We start from the raw sequence: 19199 nt of genomic DNA, 5'->3' as shown, positions 1-19199 counted from the left end.
AGGTAAAAACGTTTAAATACAATCAAATCAAATTTAAATATGATGCATATTTGCAAACGACTTAAAGAACATAAATATAATAGAAAATAAGAAATTTTAAGATGTATATTTTGATGTTTAAATTCTTTCCTAGCAACTAAAATTTTGATGATTATTTATAATATATTCACGTTGATTACCTAAGGATACATAAAAATTTTTTTATAAAATTTCATAATGCAGAGAAGTTAGTAAATTTTTATAAACATACAAATACATAAATTATATACTATTAATTATGTTTGATAAATAATATATATATATAAATTTTTAAATACTTTTTTTGGCTAACTTATAAAAACGAAACTGTGGTATCTTTCAGTTTACCTAAAGATAATACAGATGCCTCTCTAGGTTTCCTTAAATTAAGGAGACATACATTTTTACATTAATAAAGTTAAAAATTTTTTTGAAACTAGTAAGTTAAGTTATCTAGACAAAGCGATTTTATTAACGAATCATTGGCCTGAGAAAAAGTAAGGACTATATCGAAGGATGTTCAATTTAAGTTGCAGACGTCGTAATCAATAAGCTCAAACTTCTTTTTCCATTTGAAATTAAGAACAAAGAAATTATTGAATTTGATAATGCGAAACAATATAAGGAGGGGGGGGGGGGTTACTAATTGAGTAGCAAGAATTTTTAGATTCGGAAAAGATTGTAATTTAATTTTGATGGCAATCGAAAAGATTAAAGTCTTCACTTATTCTAAAATCATTAGATATACATTAAGCGAAAAAGACATGTACACAATAGATGAGTTAAACAACATAGGTAATTAGAAGATATTGAGATTGATACTAAAAATATTATAGCTAAGTTTAAAATTATATAACAGATGATAAATGTAAAGCTGGAGCATAGGTTAAGCAGATTATGAGTGCTAAAAATAAAATTTTGTATATAGACAACCCGTACAATATGATAACGCTCGATAATAAGTTTCGCGAGATTTAATAGTCAATACAATAATTATATACCCTATCACCAAAATTGCAACAGATATAATTGTCAAGAAAAATTACAATCATCAATGATACAATATAAGTTATAACAATGATTTCCATTAATACAGACACAATAGGAATTTTAACAATAATTACAAACAATTTAACGAAAGACAATAATTATTATGACAGATTTAACTACAACAATGTGCAACAAATCAGAAATTACAGAAATAATAACAATAGCAATAATGTATATAGAAATCAAAACAACATATAATATAGACAAATCACAAATCAATATTACGAATACTATAATAAATTTAATTATGAGAACAATAAGCAACAATATGATGGCCAGGAATCAAATACAAAGTGTAAGTAAAATAAATACAGTCATTATTGAAGCATTAGAAGATGACAAAAGTGACGATATAAAAAAAGATTTTGATTTGTTAAATATAAGTATAAATAATTTGAAGGAAAATCTCGATTATAAAGATAATCGTATAGAAGGTGCCTCTAAAAAAATATTGTAGTGATAACTATGCAACTAAACATCGTTACAAGATTTACGATTATGCTAGCAAATTATGGCATCAATAATGTGAAGAATTTATATGTTAAATTAGCAAGTTATTATGGGAACATGATAGAGGTAGATATAGCACATATTGACTTAAACTTTGAAGGTAAAGCAAATAATTTGTAGAAAGCAGTAAAACCCCATTGCTCGGTAGGCTGTGGCTCAATGCTTTTAAAAATATTTTAAAGAAATTTATGGGGAACATTGATAATTAGAATGCTAAATTGATAAAACTTTTAAAAAAATTTGAGGCAAAATAATTTGAATCAAAAATATCTGTTAACAAATCAATTATTAAATCTTGTATAAAAATACATTTAAAACGTGGCCCATAACCTAAGATGACACCATCAAGGAGAGTGCCGTACTAGAGGATAAACATTGTAAATAAATTTACAACAACAATTTTATGATACCTTTAATGTATGCGAATTATATAAGGTATTCGGAGAAAACAGATGGTAGAAGGATACAATTAAAAATAAAGAGTTATCTTTTCTATAAAATCAAAAAGACAATATAATAAGATGGCATCTAGATCAAATAGAAAAAATATCAGATAATAGTGATCCGAGCAACATCATTGATGACCAGGGCGACTCGTTTACTAAAAAAATTTAAGAAGGTGAGATAGCTAGAAAGATATGACGATAACAAGTCAGAGAAAAATATATACCTAAACGGTTTATAGACTACATCATATATGTCAAAGACCTTCAATAGAGTAAATATTTAGAAGAATATGTGATAAATAGTATATTTCTTAAAATTTAACATTCTAACTAATAAAAGGTATATAATATAAAATGATAAAGAATCTAAAACTTAAATATTAATAAATCGCAAAAATGAGTTTTCTATTTATATTTATCATGAAATATTCTATGGACAATACAACTTGGTGAGGTTTGAGGTTTGCATGGGCTATCCGAAGCCCGACTCGGCTCGGATTCGGACAATGAAATATTTTCCCCCCTAGGGCTCGGGTGGGTTATATGATATGTCCGACCCCCCGACCCGAAAATACAAATATTCTTAATAATACAAATATCTTTTGTTTCACAAAAATGTCAATCAGAATAACTGATATTGATATGTTTTTTTAATATGTTCATTATTATACTTTTTAGAAATTTTACCCTATATAAACAATTATATCATCTTTTTTGAAAATCAATCATGCAAATTATTTTTATATAATCACAAATCTTTAAATCCGATTGTATTTTAACTTTACTTTTTATTAAACTGAATAAAATTTATATGTATACAAATGAAATAAAATGTTATATGAATATTGATTAGATTATGAGAAGAAAAAAAATTTGCTCCCTGATCGATTTCTTTTATAATTATATTAAGTATTATATAAAGATTTGATTTTATTATTTAAAAATTAATAAGACTATCTAAATTTTTATTAAATGAGTGCTATTAATTATTATATTAGACTAATACATATAAATTATATTTTCATTATGTCAGCTTGCAATCAAATTCTGTGTTAAAAATAGAATATCGATCATGTCTAAATATTAATTTAGCATTAACAGTTGATGCTCAAATAATTTTTACTATTTAAATTATTTTATAACTCTAATTAAATAAATATAATCATTTATTAACTTGAAAATTAATATTGTAATTAGTCGAGTTCAAAATCACTAATCAACTATAATATTCTAAACTTAATTACCATGCCTCTTTCTAAAAATATTTCTATAGTCCAAACAAGTAAATAAATTTCTTTATAAAAAGTAGACATATAGTTGATAATCCTCTATTATATAGAATTGTTTAAAAAATATTAGGTAAAATTCCACTTTTATGGATATATTTGACAGTTATAGAATATATTACAGTTAATATTTTAATAAACTTTACTAATCAATTCTTTTGATAATTAATATAAGTAACAATTTGCATTCAAATTCTTAACGTCATATATTTAATTTTAATAAAAAAATACTAAAAATTAAACATCTTATTATTCACCCCACAATGGATGTAATTCTTATTAGATATATTTTTTTCCTTATCTTTTGATATTTTTTTCTTCTTTGAAAAACAGTTTTGAGTTAAGTTTGTTAATATGAATTTTGATATTATTGTAAACTACTTTAATTTTAAGAAGATTGTTTTATAGCTTCCATGATATTGAGGATCTTATTGCTTTTGTTTACGATATAAACAAAGACCTTTCTTTCTTTCTTTCTTTACTTCCTTTAACCGTACGTCATCTGCTCAAAATGCCATCCTAACCCCTAAAAAAGTAAATGTCGATTCCATAAATATTTAATTGATTAACAAAATCCATGGTGATCTAATTATATATACAAGTACAAACGATAACCGAGAGAAGCGACGTTTTATCCCAATAAATTTTTAAACTCTATATCAGGATTATCACCTCACAAATTTTCACTCAACGTTGGGGTACCTATAATTTTAATGCGTAATTTAAATTCTGCCTCTGGTTTGAGCACTGGGACTAAATTGATTATAGCTTCTTTGCGACCAAATATAATTTAGGTGGAATCTGTTTCTTGTAGCTTTCTCAGCATTAAGGTTTTCATTCTTAGTTTAATTTCAACTGATTCTGGCTTACCATTTTCCTTTAAGAGCAGCCAATTTCCCATGAGACTTGCTTTTGTCATGACAATTAATAAAGCTCAGGGACAAACGTTAAACAAAGTTGACATCTATTTACCTCATCCTGTTTTTTCACATGGACAGCTATATGTAGCTATGTCTCGGGTTTGTTCTCCTCATAAACTAAAGAATAATACCCATTGTTGGTAGATTTTGTTGGGTTTATGTCATATGACCCATTAGAATTGAATTTATTTGAATGAGTTTAAGAGGGAGTGTAGCCTGGGTAAGGGAAAAATAAAAAATAATATGAAAGAAAATAGGGAAATTAAAAGGGAAATGAAGGTAAAAAGAAAGGAAAATGAAATTAAAAAGGGAAGAGGGGAAAGAGAAATGAAATTATGAAAAAGGGGAAGATGAGAAGAGAAATTAAAAGGGAAAGAAAGGAAAATAGAAAGAAAAAGGAATATGGAAAGGGGAAAAAAGGAAAGAGTGGAAAGGGAAAGAAAAGGGGAAGTGGGAAAGGAAAAGAAAAGGGAAAGGAAAAGAGAAAGGGTAAGGAAAAGAAAAAGGGTAAGGAAAAGAAAAAGGGTAAGGAAAAGAAAAAGGGAAAGGATAAGGAAAATAAAAAGGTTAAAAAAAGGGCATAGGAAAAGAAAAAAGGAAAGGAAAGAAAGGGGGAAAGGGAAAGAAAAGAGAAAAGCGAAAGGATAAGGAAAATAAAAAAAGTAAAGAAAATGAAATGAAATGAAAAAGGAAAGGGGGAGAAGAATAAGGGAAAAGAGAAACGAAAAGATAAAACGAAAGGAAAAGAGAAAGGGAAAGAAATATGTAAAGGAAAAGAGAAAAGTAGAAAGAAAAGAAAAAAGTAAAGGGAAAGAAAAGGAAACGAAAAAAAGAAAGGGAGAGATAAAAAGAAAGAAATTAAAAGGGAAAGGAAGGAAAAGAGAAAAAAAGGAATATAGAAAGGACATTAGAAAGGGAAGATGGAAAAGGAAAAGAAGAGGGTAACGAAAAGAAAATGGTAAAGATAAGGGGTGGGGTGGGGTGGGGGGGGGGGGTAAAGAAAAAGGGGAATGAATAGAGGAAAGGAAAAGTGCAATGAAAAGAAAAGGGAAAAGAACAGGGAATAGAAAAAGGAAAGTGGGGGAATTAAAAAGAAATGGAAAAATAAAAGAAAGAAAAAGCGAAAAAAGGAATATATAGAAAAGAAAAGGGAATAGGGAAAGAAAACGGTAAAGGAAAGGAGAAAAGAGATAGTAAAAGAAAAAGGTAAGAGGAAAGAAACAAGAAGGGGAATGGGGGGGGGGGGGAATAGGAAAAAAATAAGGGAAAGAGAGGGAGGAAAGAAAAAAAAGGGAAGGAGATTGAAAATATAAAGTGAAGTGTAAAGCGAAGTGTAAAGCGACACAGCAAAAAAAAATGTGAAGGGAAGGAAAAAGGGAAAATGAAAGAAGGAGGAAAATAATGAAAAGGAACAGGGAATAAAGAAAGGAAAAGAAAAGGGAGAAGGGCAAAAGGGAAAAGAGAAGGAAAATGTAAGGAAAGCAAAAGAAAATGGAAGGAAAAACGAAAGAGAGTGGAAATGGAAAGAAAAGGGAAAATGAAAGAAAAAGGAAGGTAATGGAAAAGAAAAAGGAAAATGTGAAATAAAGAAGGGAAAGAAAAAGGCGGGTGAAGGGAAAAAAGGAAATGGGGTGAGAAAAAAGGGAAAGGAAGCGGGACAATGGAAAGTGATATAAAAAATAGAGAAAAAGGAAAAGTGAAGGAAAAAATAGATAAAAAAGGAAAAAGGGGAAAGGAAAGAAAAAGGGTAAGGAAATGAAAGAGCAAGAAAAAGGGAAAGGAGTAAAAAAAATGTAAAGGGAAGGGAAAAGATAAAGGAAAGAAAGAAAATGAGAAGGAAAATAAAATCGGAAAGGAGAAAGAAAGAAAAGGGGAAAGCAAAAGTTTAAGAAAAAAAGGGAAAATATAAAAGCAAAAGGAAAGAAATAGAAAGAAAAGGGGGGGGGGGAAGGGAAAAAAAGAAAAAGGGGAAAAGAAAGAAAAAGGCAAAAGAAAAGGGATAAAAAAAAGAAAAAGAGCAAGGAAAATAATAAGGGATAAAAAAAGAAAGAGCAAGGAAAATAATAAGGGATAAATAAAAAAATGTGAAAGGAAGGAAAAAGATAAAGGAAAGAAAGAAAATGAGAAGAAAAAGATAATGGGAAAAGAGAAAGGAAAGAAAATCTGGAAAGGAGCAGAGAGATGAAAAGATAAAGAAAATTGTAAGGTAAAGGAAAGAAAAAAGTAGAGGAAAGAAAAAAGTAGAGGAAAGGGCAAAGAAAGGGGGAAAAGGAAAGAAAAGGGGAAAAGGAAAGAAAAGGGGAAAAGGAAAGAAAAGGGGAAAAGGAAAGAAAAGGGGAAAAGGAAAGAAAAGGGGAAAAGGAAAGAAAAGGGGAAAAGGAAAGAAAAGGGGAAAAGGAAAGAAAAGGGGAAAAGGAAAGAAAAGGGGAAAAGGAAAGAAAAGGGGAAAAGGAAAGAAAAGGGGAAAAGGAAAGAAAAGGGGAAAAGGAAAGAAAAGGGGAAAAGGAAAGAAAAGGGGAAAAGGAAAGAAAAGGGGAAAAGGAAAGAAAAGGGAAAAGGAAAGAAAAGGGGAAAAGGAAAGAAAAGGGGAAAAGGAAAGAAAAGGGGAAAAGGAAAGAAAAGGGGAAAAGGAAAGAAAAGAAAAGGGGAAAAGGAAATAAAAGGGTAGAAACAAAGAAAAGAGGAAAGGGTCAAGGAAAAGAAAAGGGGAATAATGAAAAGAAAATGGAAGAGAAGGATTTGGGTATTTTAAAAAACAACCCAATTATTATAGCCAAAAAAATATATTAGGCTGAAGATTTTGCTAGTAAATGTTTGGACTTATATTTTTCCAAATCTCGAGGCTTATATATTATTTTGTCTAAACTAATAATAGGGTCGTTTTTGTAAATCGATCCAAATAAGCATCTTAAAAACCCTATAAAAATTGAAAGGTAAAGAAAAAAGGGAGAAAAGATACAGTGAAAGGGAAAAATGAAGAAAAAGGAAAGAATAAATATAACTAATTATTTTTATTGAAATAACCCTCTAGAAGAGTCATCTAGTTTTAATACCCTTTAGAGAGCATATCCAGTGTAGTGTATCCACTGTTTGGAAATTTAAACACATTGCCTGGTATAACTATCATGTTAGATCAGGGTCTAAATGGATATGTTTAGATAAATATTGTGATATAAATTTATATTTATTATCAATAAAATATAAATAATAGATACATATATAATTTGTTTAAATAGAATATAATATACTTGCACAATAATTTAGAATGGATATATATTATTTGTTTCAATATAATATAATTACTTGCACACTAATTTAGAATAGAATGATTTGATATTTATTTTTAGATATCTAAAATACATATACATAATTTGTTTCAATATAATATAATTTACTTACACACTATTTTAGAATAAAATAATTTGATATTTATTTTTAAAATACATATTTACAATTTTTCAATATAATATAATTTACTTGCATACTAATTTGGAAATCTAAATTACATTTGTATAATTTGTTTCAATATATTTTATGTGCACAATAATTTAGAATAGATATATATAATTTGTTTCAATATAATATAATTTACTTGCAAACTAATTTAGAATAGAATTTGATATTTTTTTTATTTTTTGATATCTAAAATACATATATATAATTTGTTTCAATATAAAATAATTTATTTGCACAATAACGAATAGAATGATTTGAAGAAATAAATAATAAAAATAAATAAAAATAAATAAATAAAAATAAATAAATAAAAATAAATAAATAAAAATAAATAAATAAAAATAAATTAATAAAAATAAATTAATAAAAATAAATAAATAACAATAAATAAATACGTAGAAATGACGTAGCGATGACATGACATCACGATGATGTAGTGAAGATTATAATATTGATATTATCGTTTTAGATTGAATTTTCAATAATAATATAATGTAAAAATCTTATACTAAAGGGGTCTTGCTTATCTACATCCCTTTAGTATCACATCTTTCAATGTTTTATTTTGATTTTATGAATATTACCTTTTATTACCTTTATACATATTAGTTTTATTCCTAATAATATTATCTTTTCGATATAAATTAGACTATTTTCAGCATTCATTCATTTATTACCATGCCAGAATTTGCACGAAGTGCAATTTCATTACCCACCAGGAGTTGTAGCGTGCACCAAGTATATTCACTAGTATATAGATCCTATACATGATGTATACCCGTTTTATTATAATGAACGGTACCACTATGGGATCTATTAGTTCCGTTACCGGCAAGATAGTGTTAAGAAATTGTAACCAATATCAATAATAATGTACCTGACGCCTGGTTAGATATTTAAGAAATGGAAAAAAAGTAATTCTTATGTTAGGTAAGTATATCCTTGGTAGATAACGTTATGCCTATATAGTGTGTCCTATTCCGGAAGCATCCAACTTCCTTGTAATTGTAATCACAATTCAGAAACCCATTATCCTAAAGAGCTTACTATTTTTATCTGATATTTTCCTTCTTTTTACCTTCAATTATTTTTGTCATTCTAGAGTCAATAGTGTCCCCATAAATCCTTGTTTGTATTAAGCAAGCGATGCACGGGATCTTCATTATTTACATATTACCATTATTTTAGTGAATCCGGAATCGTTATCATTATTATTCACGGTCTTGAGATCATCATTGCGTTCGTCAAAATCGTTTATCCAGTAGAGAAAGGTAAAAGACAGGGAAAGGAGTTATAAAGGGGAGGGTGGGGGGTTAATAAAATACTAATTATCATCATCCTCATCCTATTTCATTCAATCTATAATTTCAATAAAACCCGTGCCGATGCATAAATTGTCATTCAACCCGCAAGAATAGGTTGGAAATAAGACGGTGCGGTGCGAGAATAGTCCAATACTTCCACGATTTCTGCTCTAGTTTAGACCATATTTAAATATGTATTGTAGATGTTCTTTTAAATGTTTTTTGTTTTTGCTGAGTGCCAAGAAATCTGTGAAAGAAAGATTGATCAAGTCCATGTTCTTCAGACATTTTGCTACCAATGGGAGTTCTCTGTCTCCCATAATCTGGGGTCCACTTCATGGACGAAAATATCATATTTTCTTGTGAATGTCTTAAGCAATGACCGAGTAATTCTAATCTCCTCAGAAGAATGAGTCGTTTAATAGGTAGGATGTCGCACCTATTCCAGAGAGTTGTGTTTGAGGTTTTGTATGGGTAGTATGTTTTAGTGATTCTTATTAGACATTTGTCTATAAAGGTCTGGGATGTGTTGATATTGCTTTTAGTGTTCTGCCATGTTTCTAATCCGTATGTTAGGATAGGTAGAATTAGGGATTTGAAGAGTCTTATCTTTTGGTTAGTAGATATCTGGTTGGACGACCATAATTTCGTTAGCTGGTGATATCGGGATCTGGCTTTGTTTGTCCTCGACTTAGCATGTTTTTCCATTTTATTTTTATCATCTGTTTTGTTGCATTAGGTAGATTGATTTTATTATCAATATCCTCTTTAATTATTAACGCTTCATTATATATGATTGCTAATTCTATAAGTATCTACTTTAGATAATGTAATTTTATTATTTTCAATATTTACCTTATTATTCATTTGAAGTAATAATGTGGAAATTACTTCATCGTTCTTGTAAATTATCTTTATAATTGATATTTTCAATGATTTTCTTATTTTTTGTATTATTAGTTTGCCATGCAACATCTGCATCATAATTATATTATTTATATGAAATATTTTGATCAATGATTTTATTATACAGTAATTATTACTATTATTTTTATATTCTTTACTTTTATTTTAATAATTTTATTGATTCCTTTTATAATAATGATCTTTATTACTATAGTAATGTTTTTCATAACTATTATTTTTATAACAATTAGTTCGATACGATGACATTATTAGATGTCATATAGATAGACAATATTAGATACTAACAGTGTTGCGATAACCAGAAATTTTATTACCAAAGAAACAATATAATAATCCTAAATACTACAATAATGAAAAGCGTAATTACAGAAATAAATCGTATAATAATTTTTCAAGATTTAATATTAGATTAGATTAATTTATAATATTAATAACAATAATCACAGATTTTATAACGATAACAATTATAGATAACATCTAATTTGTTGTTATAAAAGAGTCTTGTTTATCTATATACTTATATCAAATTCTGATTGATTCTATATCACATGTTATATTTAACATTATTAAACGAAAATGGTCTACTATATGTTTGAAATTATACAAAACCTCTATGGATTTTTTTGGAACATTATCAACCATTTTAACCTTTTATACCATAGTTATTATTAAAAATTTTCTCTATCAAATTTGAAATAATTCGCAAGGATTCTGTGATAATAATATTTTCAGATTTGTAAGTGCTGCCTGATTAATCGGGAATCTTTCACTCATCTAAGTTATAAAAATATTGAAGAGGGGGATAAAGATTTTTAATTTATAGTATTCTTCAACTGACCCCAAATTAATATTGGAAAGATGGGCCTAGTCGAAATAGAAAAATATTAAATTCATAGAGCTCTGCTTTTTGTCCTAATTTCCTTATTTCAATATTTGACTTTTAGTTATTTTTATAGTCTCAATCGAAGTTATTTGAAATTTTGCAATAAAAGACAAATGATTATATGGAAAATTTTAAATTGATAGATAAATATATTGCAGAAAAACTAAATCGATACTAATTTATTGATATTTATTTCTGCTGTAAATGTGAATTGAATAAGCTAAGTTTTTAAAATTGTATCTCCAACTCCAACGCGTAAGCAGGCCCCCCCCCCCAAGCCCAAAAAATTCCATATTTTTGTTCAAAACTATTAATGTTTTATGATTATTAACTTATATTTTATATTCATTTCTTTTTAATAATATTTACATACATTTTAGAAAAAAAATATCTTGCTGATTTACATTTTAGATCCTACAAATGTATCAACAATCCCTTTTATTTAAGTAAGTTTGTGGGGTGTAACTAAACTGAGAATTAACAGGTAAACTGAGAATTAACAGGTAAACAGAGAATTAACAGGTAAAATTTATTTATGGCCTATCAATTATATTTTAAAAACTTTTAAAAAAATGGTTTTTATTATAAAAATCAAATTTATCCAAAATTAAAATTATCTAAATATATAAATTAGAATAGAAAAGATATTGTAGTCCATAGATTTATAATATGTATAACAGATCTATTATATAGAAAATAAAACACCCATAATATTTTTTATGTCATAAATAAAATTCCGCTAGATGGCTTAAATTATTAAAATTTTAGTTTTTAATTAAAAATAATATGAATTATAGGAGCATAATTCTTCGCTCTGGATTAATTTATTTGGTAGAAAATAATATAAACATAAAATGAAAAAAAATTTAAGATTCAATCATTATTTTTGGAGTTATGATGTGAATTCTCAGTTTAGTCAATTTTTTAGATTTTTGGGAATTAAAAAATATTTTATTTTTTTTGACTCATTTGGTGTAAACTAACTTATATAAACATAAAATGAAAAAATTTTTAAGTTTACATAATTATTTTTGGAGTTATGATGTGAATTCTCAGTTTAGTCAATTTTTTAATTTTTTTTTAGATTTTTGGAATTTTAAAAATTTTTATAATTTTTGGCTCATTTGGTGTAAACTAACTTATATAAACATAAAATGAAAAAAATTTAAAGTTTCCATCATTATCTTTGGAGTTATGATGTGAATTCTCAGTTTAATCAATTTTTTAATTTTTTTTAGATTTATGGGATTTTAAAAATATTTTATTTTATTTTTTTTTACTCATTTGGTGTAAACTTACTTATATAAACATAAATAAATGCATTATTTTATAGTTGGAATCGGAAAACTAGTTTACTTCAATTAAAATTTAGGGGCCCTTAAAAGGGCCGTTGGGTATTCTTTGGTCAAAAAGACCGTTGGGTATTTTTATATCATAAAAAAAGAATAATAAAATTTTTAGACCAATTAGAAATAGCAATACCACAATTATTATTAATTATAATTTTATAAAAAAAATTAAGATAAATATAAACTCATTATAAAGTTTCATAAGAAGATAAGAAGGTTTTTACATACATATATCAATATTTTGTAAAAGCCAGGAGGATCGATAATTGCTAAAAATATATAAATTATTTTTTATAAATATAGGGAGAATTATTTAATTAATTATTGGATATATTAATTGTTGGAAATTAGAGGTTTATAATAAAAAACATATAAATCTATGGTCTTATTGTTTTCGTTCTTTCCGCTTTGGCTCTTTTGGCTTGATTAGGTTTTTTTGATCCTAAAGGTTTCACTAGAGCTAATTGACCACATGTAGAGGTAATTCGTTTTCCATTACTATTTTCTTTTAGTATTTTCAACAGAATTGCCTTATGTTCAGCATCTGTCATCTCAGCCCAGCTCTTATGCATGGATGATATATCTAATGGCTTTGTTAGATAATGAGGTCCCAACCCACATATGGCTCTTTCGAAGTATTTTTCCTGTATTAAAATAATATCATTTATTTTATTTATCATTATATGTAAAGGAGTTTTTTTCCAATCAAATTTTGTTTTTACTACATGATTTATGCTTTCACAATTATTGTTGGTGTATGGTAATAAAATTATTTTATTTTTTAAAGGTAAATATACCATATTATATAATTTATCTATTAAATTAAATGATTATCTATATATTTTACAAATTTTGTATAATTTTTATTTAAGCAAAATTGTTTTAAATTATCAATTTTTTTTTAAAGATTTCATCAGTTAATGAAAATATTATTCCATCTTTATTAAAAATAAAATTTATAATTATGTTTCTAATTTTTATTTCAACTCCTTCGTTATTTGTTAAAAAATGTATTAAATTTTCTTTAATATGTTTAGTACATAAAAGATGTGTTGAATTTATAAAATTTTTACGCAAGGCCGATACCATCCCCAATTCTCCATCACTCCCAAAAATTAAATTATTAATGGGTATACGATTTTTTTTTTAAATTGCTTCAAGGTGGGAGAAAAAATTAATAAATGTTTGGTAATCCGAATTACCGTGTAAAAATATAGGTCCTAAGAAAATTGGGTGATCGTGTAAACGGTTAGTTTTTATGCATTTATGTTTAAAGACCATGCATGTGACAAATAATTCCCCTAAATTATAAGTTTTATCTATACTTATAATGCTAGGACTATTATTTGAGCATATATATTTAATGCTATCTATCATGAGAGGAGTATATAAAATAAGAGATATCACTTTATCGGGGCTGATATCAACCTTTTGTACCAATGGGTATTTATATATGTTTTTTAAAATATCAAAAGCTTGATCAGGAAAATTAGACAAGTATCCTGATTCATTTTTGCTTTTGTTTTACATTTCGAGGGCTTATTATATCACGATCTTCAATTAGTAATTCTTGGTAGATATTACTAGGTGTTTGGTACTTTACTTTATTAGCAATTGTTTTGTAAACTCAACGCGGTGTGCGTGAATATATAGATTGAGATATTTTCTTATTGCCATGAGCTATTTTACCAGGATAGTCACCTAAATATTCGGCAATAAAAATATCTTGTAATTGGTTAACTGATGATGACATATTAACCAAATAAGAAATCCTTCTCTTATATTTTTCACAATTTCTTAACGCACTATAGTAATGATGAAGAATTACCATATCGTCAATATTTGGCTGAGGCTCAAGTAATTCTAAATTTTTATTATTTTTAATTTGTTTTTTTTTTTAAAATAAATTATTTTTATGAATATATGGGCCAAAAAATCAAAATTTTTGAAACAGTATATTGAATGATTCGATCCTCTTGGCTTTCCAGTCCATGCTCCGCAATCATCCTCAAAGACTGATTTTTCGCCAACATTTTTTAATATATTAAATTGATTATTAATTACAAAAACTTTATTATTTTTTACCCCAGTAGGTATTAAATTCAATACTTGGATGCAAGAATAAAGACATTATCATCAGTAGTTAAATATTTACCAAAATTATTAAAACCTTCCCTTGCCATAGAACCTTCTTGAATAGTGGTAGCTTTAATGTCTAAAGCTATTTTAGACGGATAAAGTGCTATAGATGTCGAAGGCTGATTGGACGGAGAAATATATAAATATTCGTCAGAATTTTTAGATTGGGCTTCGATTGGATTTTTTAACTCTTCATATACAAAATTAGTAGGTGAAAATACACTAGACGGAGAAGATATTCCAGAAAGAGGAAATACTCTAGATGGAGAAGGTGTTCCAGAAAGAGAAATTACTCTAGATGGCGAAGATTTTCTAGAAAAAGAAATTATTCTAGATGGAGAAGATTTTCTAGGAAAAGAAATTACTCTAAATAGAGAAGGTGTTCCAGAAAGAGAAATTATTTTAGATGGAGAGGATGTTCTAGAAAGAGGAAATTCTCTAGAGGGAGAAGGTGTTCTAGACAGAGAAATTTCTCTAGAGGGAGAAGGTGTTCTAGACAGAGGAATTGCTCTAGAGGGAGAAGGTGTTCTAGAAAGACGAAATGCTCTAGAGGGAGATTTGTTTTTATTTTCCAGTTTATAAATATGATCTGAAGGTGGAGAATGTGAAAGTGTTAAAGAATGAGGTGTTCTAGAAGAAGATAGATTTATAGATTTTACTGGACTTTCCAAATCTATATATTCAAATTTGGATGATGATGTTTTCTTTTGTAAATAACAAAAATGATTTGGGAAAAAGGCTGCTAAATTCTTATTGTATATCATGCATGTCCACATGATATTACTATCAGTGATCGAAGATGGTTTAACATCATGTCCTTTTATAAATTTGGTGTATGGACTATATCCTATCCCAACACCTGGGGGGCAATAAGACATGAAAAGTAGTTTTAAAGCTGCACTCGTTGCATAAAGATGCAAGAGCTGGGAAAATATATTTATATTTAGAACATCACCAAATTTTTTGCATAATTGCCAGATAAAATTTGCTTTTCAATTATAGTTTTATTATTATTATAAAATTTTGAATTTATATCATAAATTTATTTATTTATTATGATTTCAATGGCTGTTAGAAGACGAATATATAAATGTTCATCTTCGTGTCCATAAAGAGCTAAAGACATTGAGCGATAGAAACAGTTACCATTGCCAATGGCTAATCTCGGGGAGTAATTATTTAAAATTTAGGGTTGAAAAGCTTTTATTATTTTAGATGAAGTAATGTCTTCCTTACCTATTAAATTGTTTTTTAAATATTTATCGGAAACTTTATAATGAATTTCTAAAAATCTAAGCTCATTTAACGCGTTTTTGATATTGCCATTCTTAATTAGTTTAGGTAAAGCATCATCAATTAAATAACACAATGAACATATATAATTATCATTAATCTGACCAATCTTTCATCATCATTGAAGATAATTTAGGGATGCATTTAGCATGAATCCATCTCCGACAAAAATCACAAAAATTTTAAAAAAATTAAAAAATTGACTAAACTGAGAATCCACATCATAACTCCAAAAATAATAAAGGAAACTTAAAATTTTTTTAAATAAGTTAGTTTACACCAAAGCCATCTAGCGGAATTTTATTTATGATATATAAAATATATTATGAGTGTTATATTTTCTATATAATAGATCTGTTCTATACATATTTTAAATTTATGGACTACAATATCTTCTATATTCTAATTTATATATTTAAATAAATTTAATTTGGATAGATTTGATTTTTACTTTAAAAACATTTTATTTATATATTTAAAAATAATTGATAGGCAATAAAATAAAAATAAATTTTACCTGTCAATTCTTAGTTTACCTGTCAATTCTCAGTTTACCTGTTAATTCTCAGTTTAGTTTCACCGTAAGTTTTGCTTATACGCGAAAATTAGAGATTTGGGTCCGCTGTCTCGAATATTAAAAAGTATCAAAAAGACAAATAAGCTAAAATGGCGACCAATATGGCCCCTAAAGGTTGAAGCGAGAGATTTTAAAATATAAATATAAAATTAAAACATGGCCGCCAATAAATTTCAATCGGCTATTACAAATGAGACAGATTTTATAATTTAAATTAATATTAAATTAATAACAAATTATTAGAAATTTGTAATTTAATAAAGTAAATAATACAATTTAAATATTAATTAATTAATTGATATATAAAAAATTTAATATAATGTAATCAATATATTTAAATTTCATATATAAAATTTAATTATAAATATTTATAATATATTTAAATATTTAATTAATTGATATATAAAATAATTAAATATATGATTGTTTGTAGTATTTAATATAATGTAAACAATATATTTAAATTTAATATAATAGTTAATATTATTAACTTAGTTACTATAATATATTTTATATATTAATTTAATTATATATTGAATATAATTTCATCATATATAAATTTAATTATAATTATTTATAATATATTTAGATATAGAAATATATATTGGTTTATATAATATATTGCTTTATGATTAATTGGTATATGTTAATTACTTAACTTACTAAGAAATCCCTAGATAAATTTTTTATCGTTGGATTTATACTTATTTATATAATCATCAGATTTCCTCACATCTTTTAATTTTTTTGAGATTCTATTAGTATATATAAGTTACCTAACTTAGTAGGAAATCCCTGAATAAATTTTTTATCGTTGGATTTATACTTATTTATATAATCATCAGATTTCCTCACATCTTTTAATTTTTTTGAGATTCTATTAGTATATATATGTTACCTAACTTAGTAGGAAATCCCTGAATAAATTTTTTATCGTTGGATTTATACCAATGATATATATAACTATAGATTGACGATCATGCATAAAAAAACGTCCACCTATTGAAATCAGCTGTAGCGCCATTTTGTAGCTTGTACGTTGATCAAATGCCTCAATAATGATAATAATTTTTAAAAATTTAACAATTTTACTAATAATTTTTAATGTAATTATGTAAAATAATCAAATGAATCCTAACCTCAACTGATCTTCAATTAAATTACATGGGTATTCTCTAAAATAAAAAAACTCAACATTTAATCCAATAGTAGTACATAATATCATTAAATTACTTTCACCCAGAAATTATTCAGAAACATAGATTGCTACAACATCACTGAAACAAAAATCACCAAAATTATACCCATACAAAATATTCCATACTTATATCTAATACACCCTCAAATATTCAACCAAATAAGGTCCACTGCCTATATATAATTGCCAAAAAAACTTATCACACAGATTCCTTTGACTCAGTCAAGAAAATACATCTTTCAATCATAGTTTTAAGTTAATTTATCTATTTGATTAATATTATTATAAAAATAAATTTATTTTTAAACATTCCTCAATTATTTAACCCCCAATCATTTATTAGAATATCTAATTTATTTTATACATATTAATTGCAAATATCAAAATCATTTATATTTTTATATATATTTGTTAATTTTTTTAATAAAATTAGTTTTTATAATTTTATCAAATTCACTTGATGTTTCATTAAAAATCTTATTATCCACTTATTGTTCATTTATGGAATCCTTATTATTAAATATAATAATATTTTATGATTCATATCTTATTAATAAATAAAAATGATGTACTTATATTTATTGTAGTTGCTGGTACTTTTAATTTTAGGTAAGTAATTTATACCTTAAAATAATAATCAAAATTTATACAAAAAAAGAGATCTGTATAGATATAATTAAATAAAATCTACAATACTCTAAAAGTAGATGAGGATTAATTAATTATGTTAAGAAAATAAGATTTTATAAAAAAATATCCTGTCAATTAAAAATTATTTTGGATTATGTGTTCTAGATGAAATAAGTTAAACTATCTTAAAAGATGGGTTGAGAGCTCATCTTACTTAATTTTTATTGTAATAATCATTTATAATTTTTTTTGTTTTAATTATTTCATCTTAATTATAAATGACAAATGAAAACATCTTTTATTTTTTTTTCAATAAAAACATAGTGTAATAATAACATTTTTTGCATGAGTTTAAATTATTATATAAATCATTTAAATAAGGTTTATACAATAAATATATAAAAATATAGAGTACACTTTAAAAAACAAAATGTATTTTTAACAATGTGATGATTCACATTCATATTATCTTTGATTATAAACATTCATCCTTTTTGATTCTATCATCACCTATAAAAAATAAAATATATTTACATTAGCATAGATTATATATAATATCATAATTTTTATAATATGTCTTATATAAGGCCTGTTCTTTATACAATATAATTTTTAAAAAATAAAAGAAGATATAAATATTAATTTCTTATTGATTATTAAATTGTATTGCTTTTGTAAGATTTTGCCTCATACCAGTTCTCAATTCCTGGTTTCTCAAGTCAGCAAAATGAAAAAATCTAATATTTAAATATCTTTAAAAAAATAGTATAAATAAATGATTACCTTTGAACAATTAATTTTACAAGAATTTGAAAATGGCTGTAACCAATCTCATGTTCATTAATATGTTCAGTAAGATCAATAAAAATATTTGTACCAATTATTGTGGAAAAAACCAACACTTCCATTTTTTTAATAATATTTTTACGTTTAATATCATTTTGATAAGTTCTAAATGAACTTTCACAAATTCGGCATAATATAGACATACTAGATGAAGGAATCACTAACCCCCCATTATTTTTAAAATTTATGAGCATATTATTTATATTATTATCAATATATGAATCACTGACCATTGCATTAATGCAAACATCACATCGTACCTTTTTTTCTTTAATAAGTTGTTGTACTATATATCCCGAAATATAAGTTGTTACATTATCTAAATATAATGATAATTTTGGGATATGAGGATTTGTTTGGCTAAAAT

The sequence above is a fragment of the Gordionus sp. m RMFG-2023 genome, chromosome 1 (assembly GCF_954871325.1).
Source record: "Gordionus sp. m RMFG-2023 chromosome 1, tfGorSpeb1-WG-v2, whole genome shotgun sequence".
Classification (NCBI taxonomy): domain Eukaryota; kingdom Metazoa; phylum Nematomorpha; class Gordioida; order Chordodea; family Parachordodidae; genus Gordionus; species Gordionus sp. m RMFG-2023.
The sequence above is the reverse complement of the archived record's forward strand: the minus strand, read 5'-3'. Positions refer to the sequence as shown.